This window comes from Helianthus annuus, chromosome 5 (assembly GCF_002127325.2).
Source record: "Helianthus annuus cultivar XRQ/B chromosome 5, HanXRQr2.0-SUNRISE, whole genome shotgun sequence".
Lineage (NCBI taxonomy): Eukaryota > Viridiplantae > Streptophyta > Magnoliopsida > Asterales > Asteraceae > Helianthus > Helianthus annuus.
The window spans coordinates 86,009,701-86,023,725 of record NC_035437.2 but is presented as its reverse complement, the minus strand read 5'-3'; the positions used below and the strand labels follow the sequence as shown (position 1 = coordinate 86,023,725).

Sequence of the window (14,025 nt, the reverse complement as noted above, 5' to 3'; positions counted from 1 at the left end):
TTAATCATTTGAATCATATAAAAGCTTACGTCTCAATTGAAACCCTAGCCTCCCTCAGATTCGTCGCTTTACTGGATTCATCATCACACTAGGGTTTCAGCTTCTTCACAACGCTTTCAATCTCAATCTCTATCGTCTTCTTCACCACGCTCCTAATCGTCTTCTTTACCCGAACAATCATCAGTTTCCTTCTCAAATTCTAGGGTTTCCCCGAATTCTCTCTCCCTCTTCGCAAGCAACTAGGTTAGTTTTTCTCGATCTATAATGTTCTAAACTTTGTTTCATAATTCGTGGTTTATCTTTCTCCTTCAACGATTTTACATTTTCAGTTTCAAGGAACCCTGCATTTTATCTATCGCGATTGAAGCAAAAAAGGTAACTTTTATTCTCAATCTGTAATGTTCTAAACGTATCTTTCTTTGATGATCCGTGTTTAATGTTCGTTCAATCTTGATTTATAATTCGATAATTCCTATGTTCGTCTTTTTGTTTGATCGTGAATTGAACTATGTGTGTTTGAATTGTTATTTTTGTTTGTTGGTTGGTTTTAGGTGTTTTTGGAATGTGGGGCATCTGTTTGTTTAATTTTCAAGTTTTTATTATGATTTGGTTATGTTGGTATTAGGTGATTTGGGAATGTAGGGTTTCTACTGAATACAATTACTCTATCATTAGTAATTTTAGTTTGTTTGTTTTTTTCAAATACAATTGTTGTGACGTAAGAGGGTTGGAATAGACATTGATATCTCGATATTGGCTCAATAAAAATATATGTGGAGTTGAAACTAATTATTTATGTTGGAGATGACGTAAGAGGGTTGGAATAAACATTGAGAGCTCATTTTTTTTTATCAAAATTCGATTGCTTTTGATGATTTTTTTTCGAGTTTATTTATGTTGGAATAAACTAATTATTTAAATACAATTTTTTTGACAACACTTTTTCTATAAATAATTCTTGATGCTTTGTGATTTAGATGTGTTAATTTAAAGCCTTTTCTTTACTACTTGCTTAATTTTAGGTTGTTTTTTTTGCCTCAGATGGGCTTTCCTCAAAATTAACCATAAATGCATAAGAAAAATAAAATATATAAGTTGTACATTATGCCAAAAAGGTTGTACTCCAATGATGTTAGTTGATAGTCATGTAATCATCATTGGGAGGATTTAAAAAAAGAGCATGTTTTGGGAAGTATGAAACAATTTGATGCATGTGGGTAGAAGGTTTAGAAGATTTGTTGTATGAGGGAAACAAAGAGATGAATTTAAAACTGATTATGTATATGTCGTTGCTGGCCAGGTGCTTCTTTGTTTGTTAGTTGTATTGTTAATAGACTTCTAATCCTCTATGAGTTTCGCTCAAAGTTTTAAAATCCGGTTTTTATACCGTACCGGAATTGGGTCAGAAATGGTTAACTGGGTGTATCGGACGGTTCAACCGGGTGTACCGGGTGGTTTAACCGGGTTTACCGGATGAAGCAGCCGGTTTGAACCGGTTTTTAAACATTGGTTCGCTTTCTGTTATTATTTAGTGAAAAATATATCATGTATGTTGTTTGTCAAATTGCCTCTAATAGATGTGAAATAAGTCAATGCTCCCATCTTCATAAAGAAAGTGAAAAAAAGAAGGATTGAATGATGGAGCATGCTCTACACTTGGGAACAACTCAAAGGTATGATTTATTCTTGGAACCTTCTTCTTATTGCATCACGTTGGTGAAGGCAGAAATCCTAAATCGAACATTCACGAAAACCCTTTGATTAAGTCGCTAGGGTTGAGAAAGATACGACTTCGGTGGTGGCGATTATTGGTGAGATTTTATTGATCTAATTTTGACCAGGACGATCAATACCATTTTTACTATATTTCTGCAAAAAAAATGCATTATCTGTTGTTTGTCACAAGTTATTGCATCTTAATGCGTAATCTGTTGAGGCGTATAACCACATTATATGTGAATCGAACAATTTCAGGTGTATTGAAGTAGTGTTATAATTCTTGGATTGAAGGTTGAACCCCTATGTGATAATAGTTGGTCTCTTCTTTTTTCTATGGCTTAAAAAGAACGACACTTGAATGTAACCTTTATGTATTTTTTTTTCGTGTGAGTTTTGAAGGCCAAATGAAAGTGACTGCTTATGTTGGTATGGCGAAGTATTTAGTTTAAATAAATTGATGTTAGTGTATTTTGTTTAATCTCAGCTCCTTTATATAAAATTTTTGATAAAAATGTGACAATTTTGCAGGTGAAGTTTGGGGAAACATGCTGGTGCTTCAATAAAAATATTATCAACTTGTGTTAAAGGTAAAAAATGTAAGTATTTATATGTATTTTATTTTTCAAAGTTTATGGTGGTTGTTTAGATTTAATTTAACATTTGATTTTCCTCAAAACTTGAAAAAAATGCATTACTCTAGAAACTGTTAAAAAACAAGAATTTAAGATGAGTGGTTCAAGTATTAAGTTGTAGGGAGCTCTAATAAGCAAAGGGAGAATGGTGTTGGTGGAGCTTGTATTATTCAGATGGAACGATGAAGCACTCCGTTGTCTTGCAGTGATCCAACCAACAACCATAAGGTATTCATAAAGGTACATACTTTACCTTTTAGGATGAAGATCAATACCTATCTTATTCATTCAGTATAATATTCAGCAAACATAAGGTATATATTTATTTTTCAGGATTAGGTAAGATATTCACTAAAAAGACTTGCTAACAATGATGCTTCTCGAGCTAAATGTCCATCATCTTGAAGGTAAATGGAAAAAAGATGGCGGTTTAATTTCATTTCCTAATTATACACTCTAATTATCCTCCATTCTTTTTTGTTATCCCGTCATCATTAGATATGCAAGTCAAGCAAGACCAGTCTTTTACAAAACTAACATTCTCTTCAATCTCGCATCTTCGCAATGCCTACAGTCTCACATGGTCGGCCTGCCCTTTATTGTCCATTCTCTAAATTATAAATATGAGTGGTAACATAGGTGGGTTGTGTAATGTGGTCATAACAGGTATACAGCTGTGGCTAAATAGCTGGGTCAGGTAGCGGGTCAAAATCCAACCTCTACTGGTTTTGTGGCAAAGATAACAAGAAAATAAGGGCTCTATTTTTCTGGTAATCCTCTCATTTATACTAATTTCAACTTCTTTTATTCGTTTTTCTCTTTTAATTTCTAACAACTTCGTAATTAACAAGATAAAGATAATCACTAACATAATGTATACCTTTTTGGTTATCAATTAGTTGAATTGGTATTATATTTGTGGATATGATATATAGCATAAATGGAAACTGTAAAACGATTAGAAGCATGAAAGCATATATGTATGATTGGTCATGGAGTGAACGATGCACTTGCACTAAAAATTTTCAAAATTTGATGCACATTTTCAGAATGATGGATCAGCAGATCCTTCTTCAAGTAATTCGCCATATAACGAGTCAGCTTCGGATGTTGGTCCTATTTGAGTACTCCCCAACCCTTGATGGTAACAGTTACTTTTCATGAACCACTTTATGTATTTTGTATATGTGAAATGCTCTAATTTATTCAGCAGATCAAGTACTGGTTAATTAGGCATCAATAATTTGGATCTACTGGGAGGAAAAGTCAAACTTTGTCAAGTCTTAGGTATGTGTAGAGTAATCGATTATCCTTTTCTTTGTCACAAATATTAGTATACAATTCAGAACATATTTATACTACAAATTATAACTTATTTGGACGCCAACTATATTATGATCACTTTCCGCCAATTCTATTTGGAGTCGGATTTTCTTTTGGATTAAAATCCATCCTTTTGGACCGAACATGGAGGTGAGGTATATGCTTTAATTTTTTAATGAATGGGGTTGCTCTGCAAATAGAATAAAGATCATTCTGACTATAGTTTATACTTGCTTTTGGATTTTGTCTTCTGGAAATGAGAGTCCTTAATGGGAAGCTGGTGTCACTTAAAAGGTGTTGGACGATATTAAGGACTCGACATTGATGTGGCTGGTGAACCATACAAAGTTCTCAATTCAATAATGGAGAGTTTAGCTTAGAAGTTTGACTTTTGTTATGTTGTTTTTTCGGTACCTTAGTTTTTTTTTCTTTTTGCTGTATGTAGCTTGGGGCGAGTCTCGGTTGCTTGCTGGGTCTCCCCAAGTTTCCCTTTTTTGGTTAAATAAAGACAGACAGCCTTGCAAAAAAAATTATAATATTTGTACTTATATTTGGAGTTCTGTTTATTTTGCAGTGTCTTTTGTTCTTCTATATCGGCTTTTTTTTCAAGGCTTGTATGAGAACTATGTTTTTAGTTAGGATCATATTCCATTAATAGTGCGTATGCTTGATCTATAACGCAATAATAATAATAATAATAATAATAATAATAATAATAATAATAATAATAATAATAGTAATAATATTGAACTTTTAATAACTGGAATTTCTTTTTTTAACAACTAACTTTTCCCCCTATAAAATACTTATTTTCCCACACATCATACATTTTAAGTATTTATATCGACTGGCGGGTCAAACTTTTCACATGTGAACCTTAAAAATAAATTTAAGAAGTTATTTGGGAAGTTTCATACAATTTAAATACATTGCGGACAACATTTGTCCCATTCAACCTATTTCATTTTTAGCTAATATTTTGTTTTACCAATTTGACATGTCATATATCGACTGACGGGTCAAACTTTTCACATGTGATGAAAGATGCAAAATTAAAAAGATGGTAGCATGGAGCTCACTTGAGATGTTATATAAACATTTATGATTAATAAAATTTAAATATCCAACCCGTGAGTATTCACGGGTGATAACCTAGTATGTAAACAATGTAAAGATATTTCTTCGAACCATCTTTCGGTTCAGTCATCCAAAAATTTGAGTTTAGATGGTGCCCGTACCATAACACAAGTTTATGTTAAATTAAATTAAACAATAATGTAAATGGAGTTTAGATGGACCAATTGGTTGAGATAGTTGTTCACCCTCTTCTTAAATGTATGGTACAGTAGAAACTCCATAAATTAATACTCGATTATTTAATAAACTCTTTAAGATAATATTTTTTGCCGGTCCCGACTCGGGGATAGGGTGCTAAATTAATAATTTGCTAAAATTATAAGATAATATATTTTTGATAATTTCTTTAGACCCCATATAAAATATAAATTAATAATTCCTTATATATAGCATATTACATCAATGATTTATGAAGGTTTCTTGAAAAATGACTCAATTGTATTTTGTTTTTTGTTGAAATCAATTTCCCCTTGAATCTCGTCTCTAATTTTCCTTAGCATGGTAAGAACTTCTGGTGTTGTTTTCTCATAGCTCAACAAGAAATTTTTCAATGTGATTGCCGCTTTAATAGCTTCGTTTCGCGAAGGAGGCTCCATTGTAGAACTTTCATCATCTTCATCAATATCATCTTTATTAATTCCAATAACGTTTTCAATAATTTCTTCATCAGTCAACAACTGTGCAACTACATTTTCTTCTGGGTGAGTCAGAACATCTTCGACATCCATTGCATTGCGATAACCCAACTCTTTGATCAAATTCTGGAGTTCTTGAGTGCTTTCACCACCTTCATCTGAGTTCTCAAAAGTCATGTTATCTGTTGATCGAAGTTTATAATGACGAAAGCAGTTTGCAATTGTATTTGCACGAACATCCATAGTCCATGCTGAAATTGCAAGATTCATTGCATCTAATACATTTATTTTTGCTGGATTTGGAACCCCTAACTCATAACCCTCCAAAAGACTTCTATAAAATCGACGACGATAATGCATCTTAAAAGCTCGTATGATCCCCGCGTCACAAGGTTGAATTTTTGAAGTTGTGTTTGGTGGCAAAAAAAAATAATTCAACAGTTCGTAATCCTTCAATAATTTTTGGATGAGCAGGGCAATTATCCACAATCAAGAGAATTTTTCTTCCAACCATTTTTTTTATCAAGTTGGCGAACATATTCTTCAAATAACACACCAGTCATCCAAGCTCGTTTGTTAGCACGGTACTCACAGTTCAGACTGTTCAAGTTTACATTCTTGAAGCACCTTGGTTTAGCATATTTCCCAATAATCCATAAAGGAAGTTTTTCCGAACCGTCCTCATTACAGCAAATAGCAACAGTTAGTATTTCCTTGTCTTGTTTTTTCCCTTCAAGCTGCATTGTTGCAAGGGAATGATCCGGTTGAAGTCTAAAAAACAAACCTGTTTAAGATCAAAACAAGTAAATAATTACATCACTAAAGTACAAAATATAAAATAAAATAATAAAAAAACAAACCTATTTCATCCATATTAAAGATGTCTTTCATTTGAAACTGATCAACTTTGTCTCTTATGGATTTTAATATGTCCTCCATGCCCTCCATTTCAACAGATCCACTCTCTCCAAAACGACGGAAATTTTTAATTCCATATCTTGCTTTGAACTTTCCAAGCCAACCAATAGAATAAGTAAAGTCTGGAGTATCCACTGGATACATATCTTTCATGAACTTTTTCGCCTTCTCGATGATTAGTTCACCTGTCATATTCACATGTTATTGATATTGAAGAATCCATTCATAGAGAGATTTTTTTGGTCAGGAAATTTTGCCGGTTTGTATCGCTTAACATCGCCTCTTTCGGGAGCAAGTGAGAGATACTCTAAAGACCGCTTAACTGTATTCGATATTGTCGCTTGACTCACCTGCAAACCATTGTTACTATGAACCCATTCTTGCAATTGCTTTTGAGTGAGACTTGGATTATCCTTGTTGTGCTTGCATAATGCTCTTCAAATCTCGTCTGTCATTGTTGTTTTTTTCACACCTTTAAGATGGGAAGCCATGTTGAGTGTATGATTTGTTTGTGTTAACCTATTTTGATCTTATATTTATACAGAAAATATTTTTAATGTCCATAAAGTGATACATTGAACACAAGAAGCATAATAAGGTGGGAGATTAAAGGTTTCTTTCAAATTGGGCCATTCATTTGATATACATGCATTGTATACAATAAGTAAGTGGAAGCTTGAAAGGTGTTTGTAAACTAAGTATTCTACTATAAATTAATAAAATATTAATTAATATATAAATTAATAATTATTAATTTATCGATTAATTAATAACTCTTTTAATTAATAAATTTTGGTGGTCCCAAGTGTATTATTTTATAGAGTTTCTACTGTATAATGGGTTGAGGTTGTCATCACTCATCATTCATCACTCACTCACAACTTCCAATCAAGTTCCGTCATCACTCACCACACCCAATAATTTCCCTCACAACCCAACAATTTCCCTCAACTTCCTCACTTTCTTCACATGTGATATATTCAACGCGTTGTAAAATCGACGCGTTATAGTTGTAAGTGGCGGTGGTGTTTTGTTAAACATCACGTGTTATATATGTTCATCATGGGCAAAAAGTAGACCGCCCCGGGTGGCCTAAGAATTTGTTCAAAAATAAATTTTCTTTTTAACTACCGAATAAAACTATTTATCATATAAAACACATACATGTAGTTTTATACCCATCCTTATTTTTCCATTCTATGTAGTAAATAAGTTAAGAGTGAATTTCAAGTTTTGTCTTTTATCTATATACTCTTTTTCAGGCGGTGTCCTTTGTCTTTAAAATTGATGAGTTTTGTACTTATTGTCTCAAAATCTTGCACGTTATGTCCTTTGACACTAACCCAGATAGATTTGAACGTTAAATCAGGTCACATGCCTTGCACATGAGGGCGTATTAGTCATTTCATTATGTAGGGACTATTTTGTAAATAATATATATCCAGGGAGCATTTTGTAAAAAAACAAAGTATATATACAAGCAGAAAAATACTTTACACACACACTCTCTCTCTCTTTAAACTCTCTCTTTCTAAAACACAGAGCAACTCCTTCTTCATCCCTACTCATAAATCAACACCAGATCACAAATCACATTCACACCATTATAGCACTAGTCTGACCAGTAGCAAAATCCACAGTACCAACTGAATTTCTATTAGCAGAACCCATTTAATGAGATGAACCGATGGAGCTTCGCCTGCGACAGGACCCACAAAATCGAAGGACTGTTAATGGTGGTGGTTGAGAGATGAACCACCACCGTCGGATGTTCGTTTCAACCCCACCATTTTTCTTCTCCTCCTCAGATCTGGGCGGTGGCCATTTCAACCCCACCATCGTTCTCTTACAAATCCCTCAACTTTTTCTTCCAAATCTGCCCATTTCTCCTAATCTATACCATAATTTCTATTATACAACATTATGAGGTTATTATCAATGTCTATCGCAAACTCGTTTAGACCTTGCGACTCTAAAATCTGTCTTCAAATATGGATGAAGTCATGAATCTGAGGCTGTATGGGGGGATTTGACATGTTGCTGAAGCAATTAGATCTAGGGAGGTGGGTGGTGGCCGCCACCGCCTTTCTTCTCCTCAGATCTGACGGAGGGTGGTGGTGGTTGGGAGTGGTGCAGTGGTGGGCGGTGGAGAACAGTGGTAGTGGTTGGTTGCGGGTGTTGTTGGTGGTGGCGGTTGTTGGTTTGGTGGTGGTGGACCGAGGTAAAGAGAGTTGGAGAAGTAGAGTGAGAATGACTGGGGTTTGTATATAACATCTACATATATTATCTACATATATCTATTATATATACTTTGTTTTTTTACAAAATGCTCCCTGGATATATATATATTATTTACAAAATAGTCCCTACAGAGTGAAATGACTAATACTCCCTCATGTGCAAGGCATGTGACCTGATTTAACGTTAAAATCTAACTGGGTTAGTGTCAAAGGACATAACGTGCAAAATTTTGAAACAATAAGTACAAAACTCGTCAATTTTAAAGACAAAGGACAACGCCTGAAAAAAGGGTATATAGATAAAGGACAAAACTTGAAATTCACTCATAAGTTAATGTGGTGTCATGTTGCACAATTATAGGACTCGACATTTTTCCCTGCTTTTCATTAACCTGGCCTGATTAGCGACCTGCTTCTTTTGAAATTCTTCAATCATTTTCTTATTTTCCTCTGCAATTAAATCTCCATTTATTTATTTATCTCTCTAATTAAATCGTCCTTTCGTTATTAATTATTTAATTCATAAAATTTCATTACTAACTATTTATATTTCATTGATTCAATCTAATCTTTGTCTCTATCTCTATCTCTGTCTTTATCTTTTTCCTACTAATAAACGATTTCAAATAATGTCATGTGGCACACTATCTTTCAACCTTACAATTATTTTACTGATAATTTTTAATACATAATACATAACTATCACTTATTATCTATATTACTTATAAATCATTTTCTATGTACAAAAGGGTGGAGATATAATAGGAAGTTTATTTGGCTAGGAAGGCTAGGAAGTGATCTTGACCATCCATTTACTTAATCAAGGGCTAAGATTAAATCAGGGAAATTGAAAGTAAAAAAAGAGGCGCGTGACTTTTTTCAGGGGCAATCTAGTCAATCCAAGCCAATAGTTTCTCTCTCCTCCAATTCCCCCCATTTTTTAAACGTTAATAACTCTTTCATACGACATTATTTTTTTATAAAAATTGCACCAAAAAAACGAGTGTTTTTTTATCTTTAAAACGAGTATACTATTGCTATATTTTGAAAAAAAAAATTTAAAACCCAGTTGCGTAAAACGCAATAGAAAAAACCCCAGTATCGTAAAACGCAATGAAAAAAAAACCCTAAAAAATGACATTTTTCTAAAACGCAATGCACAAAAAACACAAAGAAATGACTTTTTTGTAAAACGCAATGGCCAGAAAACACATAAAAATGTGTTTTACCTAAAACGCAATGCACCAAAAACACAAAAAAATGACTTATTTGTAAAACGCAATGGCCAGAATACACTTAAAATGTCTGTTTTCTAAAACGCAATGGACTGAAAACACATAAAAAAGTGTTTTACCTAAAACGCAATGCACCAAAACCACAAAGAAATGTCTTATATGTAAAACGCAATGGCCAGAAAACACTTAAAAATGACTCATTCTAAAACGCAATGGACTGAAAACACCTAAAAAATGTGTTTTACCTAAAACACAATGACTAAAAACACTTAAAAATGTGTTTTTTTCTAAAACGCAATAGCTGTCTGTCACTGTGAACTGTCTGTCACTGTGAACTGTCTTATTTCTAAAACGCAATGGACACATAAAACTGTCTGTCACTGTGAACTGTCTGAATTGTCTACGAATTACTGTCTTCGAAATGAGCCAATTTATGGAAATTTAATTTTTCTGATGCGTTTTTAGTACAGCTCAACCCCAGCCAGGGGCTCTGCCCCTTGGACCCCGCCAGGGGCTGCCGCCCCTGGGACCCCGCTACCGGGGGCTGCCGCCCCCGGACCCCCGCAAAGATCGTAAAACGCAATGACTAAATAAAAAACCCAGATCATGAAAATGAAATTAAAGAATTTCTTACATGGATCGAAGCCGATTTCTTCATCAATTGACGGAATTTGAATGATAGAAACACTTATCAACGCTCGAATCGAACGAATCGAGTGATTATCTCCAAAATCACCGGAAAAAACGAGATTTTTTTATGAAATTAAACTGGGTTTTCTTCAAAAAAAAAAAGCTGAAGAACACGTTGATCGGGTTCTGAATCATTGATTTGTGATGAAAATCGCACTATAATGTAGTGATTATTGAGATATAAAGTGAAGAAATAGTTGAAGATGGTGGATTTTGAAAATGATGGGTTTTTGAATTTACTGGGTTTTGAAAAAGGAAGAAGAAAGAGTTGGATTGACTAAAATACCCTTTCTCTTTATTTTAAAATTTGCCACATGTCATAATCCTATGGCTTCCTATCCTTCCTAGAGAAAATTAACTTCCTATTTGATCTTTACCCATGTACAAAATAGTAAATTTCTATCAAATTTTAAGATGACATATGAAGAGTTAAGTTAAAATGCCTAACTTTTTGCTATTTTCTTCTATTCATGTCCCTGTTCCCTTGATCAACAACATTTATGTTTAATAAATCTACACTATATATTAGATTACTTACAAATAATAAAAAATAAGCTTATGGATAATAAACTCATCACATTCATCAAGAACATATATTCAAAAATATCTTCTATTGTATTTGTGTATTTGGACTAAAGGACTAATCAGTAAACCAAAATTAATCAAACTTAACATAAAATGTGTTTTATAATTTTAGAGAAGTTAGTTAAAGATTTAGATGTAAATTGTCGACTCTGCTGCAACACGCGAGTTTCCCACTAGATAGAAAAGTGTTGTAGTATACTATATAATGCTTATCATAAGGGTTTTCTTGTTTATCTTACGGGTTTCCTGTGCGTTGCAGTCGCGAAGCGCGAGTGCTTTTATATACAGGCACAACGTATATACGATTTTTAACGTTTTTAGGTTTGAAATATGTTCTCAGCCCATATTGTCGACTCCGCTGCAACGGGCGGGTTCCCCACTAATATATATATATGTAGAAAGAACTTTGTTCTAATTTATAGTAGTGAATAACAAAATTGTTGGTAAGTCAAATTTAACACCCCGTCCTATTATAAAAACAACCCGCGGTGGAAACGTCGAGGGGTCACGTTACAAATTGTTTCAAACATAAACATATGGTATTTAAAGTTTTGTTTTATTGAATTAATAATTTTACATTGCCTTTGAGACATCGAAACAAAACACAACAACTATTTTATTCTAAGCAAGCTAAGGCCTGAGTCCATCCTACGTGTAGCATGCTTTTCATAATCACACATTGGACCTGAAACATATGTGAAAAGATGGTCAACAATGAATGCTGGTGAGTAACATAGGTTTTGGGTCAAGATCATGGCTTTGAATTTGTATTGCAATACCTTGTCCGACTACGAGAGTCGATAAGTGAAAACTTTGAAATCAAACTTGTATTAAATGTGTTTGGTATTCCAATATGTTTAATCAACTATAAAAGTTGGTATAAGTATGAAAACCATGTAGCCATGAATCTTTGACAAAAGTGTTTCCTTTGTAAAACCATGTAAGAAATCGATTTAAAAGAAAACTTTGTATGGTTTATATATCTTTAATTGAAAACAGTTTGTGACTTGTATAAACCAATCGTTCGTATTATGTATAAACCAATCGTCTTTGTTTTGTATAAACCAATTGTCCTTGTTTTAATCATCTTTGAGTAAACAAGTGTGGTCGTGTGGTGAATATATTCAAGCCTGTGTTGTCACACCCTCAAATTTCCATATGCGGAGTATTACCGCGAGGCGTGTGACTGACCAGGATCATGCCACCAATCATATTGAACAACTAATTAAAATAAGTAAATCCATCACCATCAATACGATTAGTGACTAAGTGTTCAAAGGTTCAAAACAAAGTCTAAGTTAACAGCAGAAGCACTTTGTTTGAAACCCAAATAATAGTTTAAAGTTCATAAGTGTCTAATAAAAATCTAACAATATTTCTCCGCCTCAACGACACTCCCCATGTGCAAGCTCCTACAATGTACCTAACGACCTGCAAAGCATGTAGTAGTGTGTCAACATAAAGTTGGTGAGTTCACAGTTTATCAGTATTGGTTCAAAAAAACGTATGTTGTTAAGTTACTCACTTTTATAAAACATGTCATGGGGAGCTACCCCATCTTTAAGCTACTAAACTGTGCCATACCGAAACTAACAGTAATGTTATTGGTGCCCCAAGTCAATGTCTATCATCATTGACCAGTTTCCCAGGCATAAAAGTTCACTCCCATCCCCTATGGCACGGTGTGAGGTTGATCAAACCTAATAGCGCTACTAACTAATATCCTGTTATTAACAGTGAGCTTATTCAACTCTCTGTAATCAATACACATCTGCAAGGTTCCATCCTTCTTCTTCACCAACAATATTGGAGCTCCCCAAGGCGAAAAACTCGGCCTTATAAATCCTTTATCCAATAACTCCTGGAGTTGCGTAGATATTTCTGGCATCTCGGATGGCGCAAGTCGATATGGTGCCTTGGCTACAGGAGCGGCGCATGGAACCAAGTCAATATGGAACTCGACTTGTCTTTGTGGAGGTAATCCTAGCAAGTCTTCGAGAAAAACATCAGGGAACTCCTTTACCATAGGAATGTCTGCAAGCTTTGGCTCCTCAGCTTTCTTATCTACTACATGCGCCAAGAATGCAACACATCCTTTTCGCAAGCATTTTTGCACCTTCATACAGTTGATGATTCGCAAGGGTGTGTCTCTTTTCTCTCCATGGACTATGAGCGTTTCATCATTCGCAAGAGGGATGCGAATGATTTTCTCGTGAACGAACAACTTCGACTTTATTCTTGGACAGCCAGTCCATTTCGACTACAACATCGAAGCTACCCAACTGAACAGGCAAAAGATCGATACTAAACCTTCGCTCACCAAGTTCTAATGTACATCCTCTAACAACTTCGCCCGATTCAATAAGTATACCGTCGGCTAGTTCTATGGAATAAGGAATATCTAATCTACTAGATTCTATTCCAAGCATACATTTAAATTCCACAGACATGAAACTATAATCGGCACCAGTGTCAAATAATATGGATGCAAAGTGATTGTTAACAAGAAACGTACCGGTGACCACCTTAGGGTCCTCGCGGGCGTTCCTTACTCCTATCACAAATGCTCGAGCTTGAGCGTTGTTCTCTCTCGGACAGTCCTTCTTGAAATGCTCTTTGCTACCACAACCAAAACATCCTTGGTTCTTCCCAGTTCCTTTACCATTTCTGTTACCAGTACCATTGCCATTTCCGTTACCGTTCCCATTACCAGCACCGTTGCGGTCTCTATTCCCATTTCTATTTCCACTTCCACCTCTTTTTCCCCAGCAATCTTCGGTACGGTGACCCAATTTTCCACACTTGTCGCATTTTGGAATGCGACAAACTCCTTCATGGTGACACTTGCACTTGTTACATTTGGGCATGGTGCCCTGGTACCCTCTGGTAGTAGCGTCATTCGCAGCTGCAA

General features: G+C 34.6%; 1 long non-coding RNA gene and 1 pseudogene across 27 annotated transcripts; one reads left to right on the top strand and one right to left on the bottom strand.

Annotated features, from left to right (window-relative positions):
• On the top strand, positions 1-4,247 carry LOC110940482. Of its 27 annotated transcripts, XR_004893007.1 has the most exons (9): positions 15-243; positions 330-375; positions 1,578-1,673; positions 2,248-2,306; positions 2,467-2,591; positions 2,685-2,758; positions 2,850-2,934; positions 3,018-3,121; positions 3,401-4,247. It is a non-coding gene; the product is annotated as an uncharacterized LOC110940482 (long non-coding RNA). The 27 variants fall into 27 exon arrangements; XR_004893006.1 differs by having other exon boundaries at positions 7-243; positions 330-2,315; positions 3,401-3,495; positions 3,565-4,247; XR_004892995.1 differs by having other exon boundaries at positions 13-243; positions 1,975-2,315; positions 2,850-3,121.
• A 992-nt stretch (positions 4,248-5,239) lies between these two features.
• Positions 5,240-6,855, bottom strand: LOC110938781 (annotated as a pseudogene).
• Positions 6,856-14,025: the final 7,170 nt, after the last annotated feature.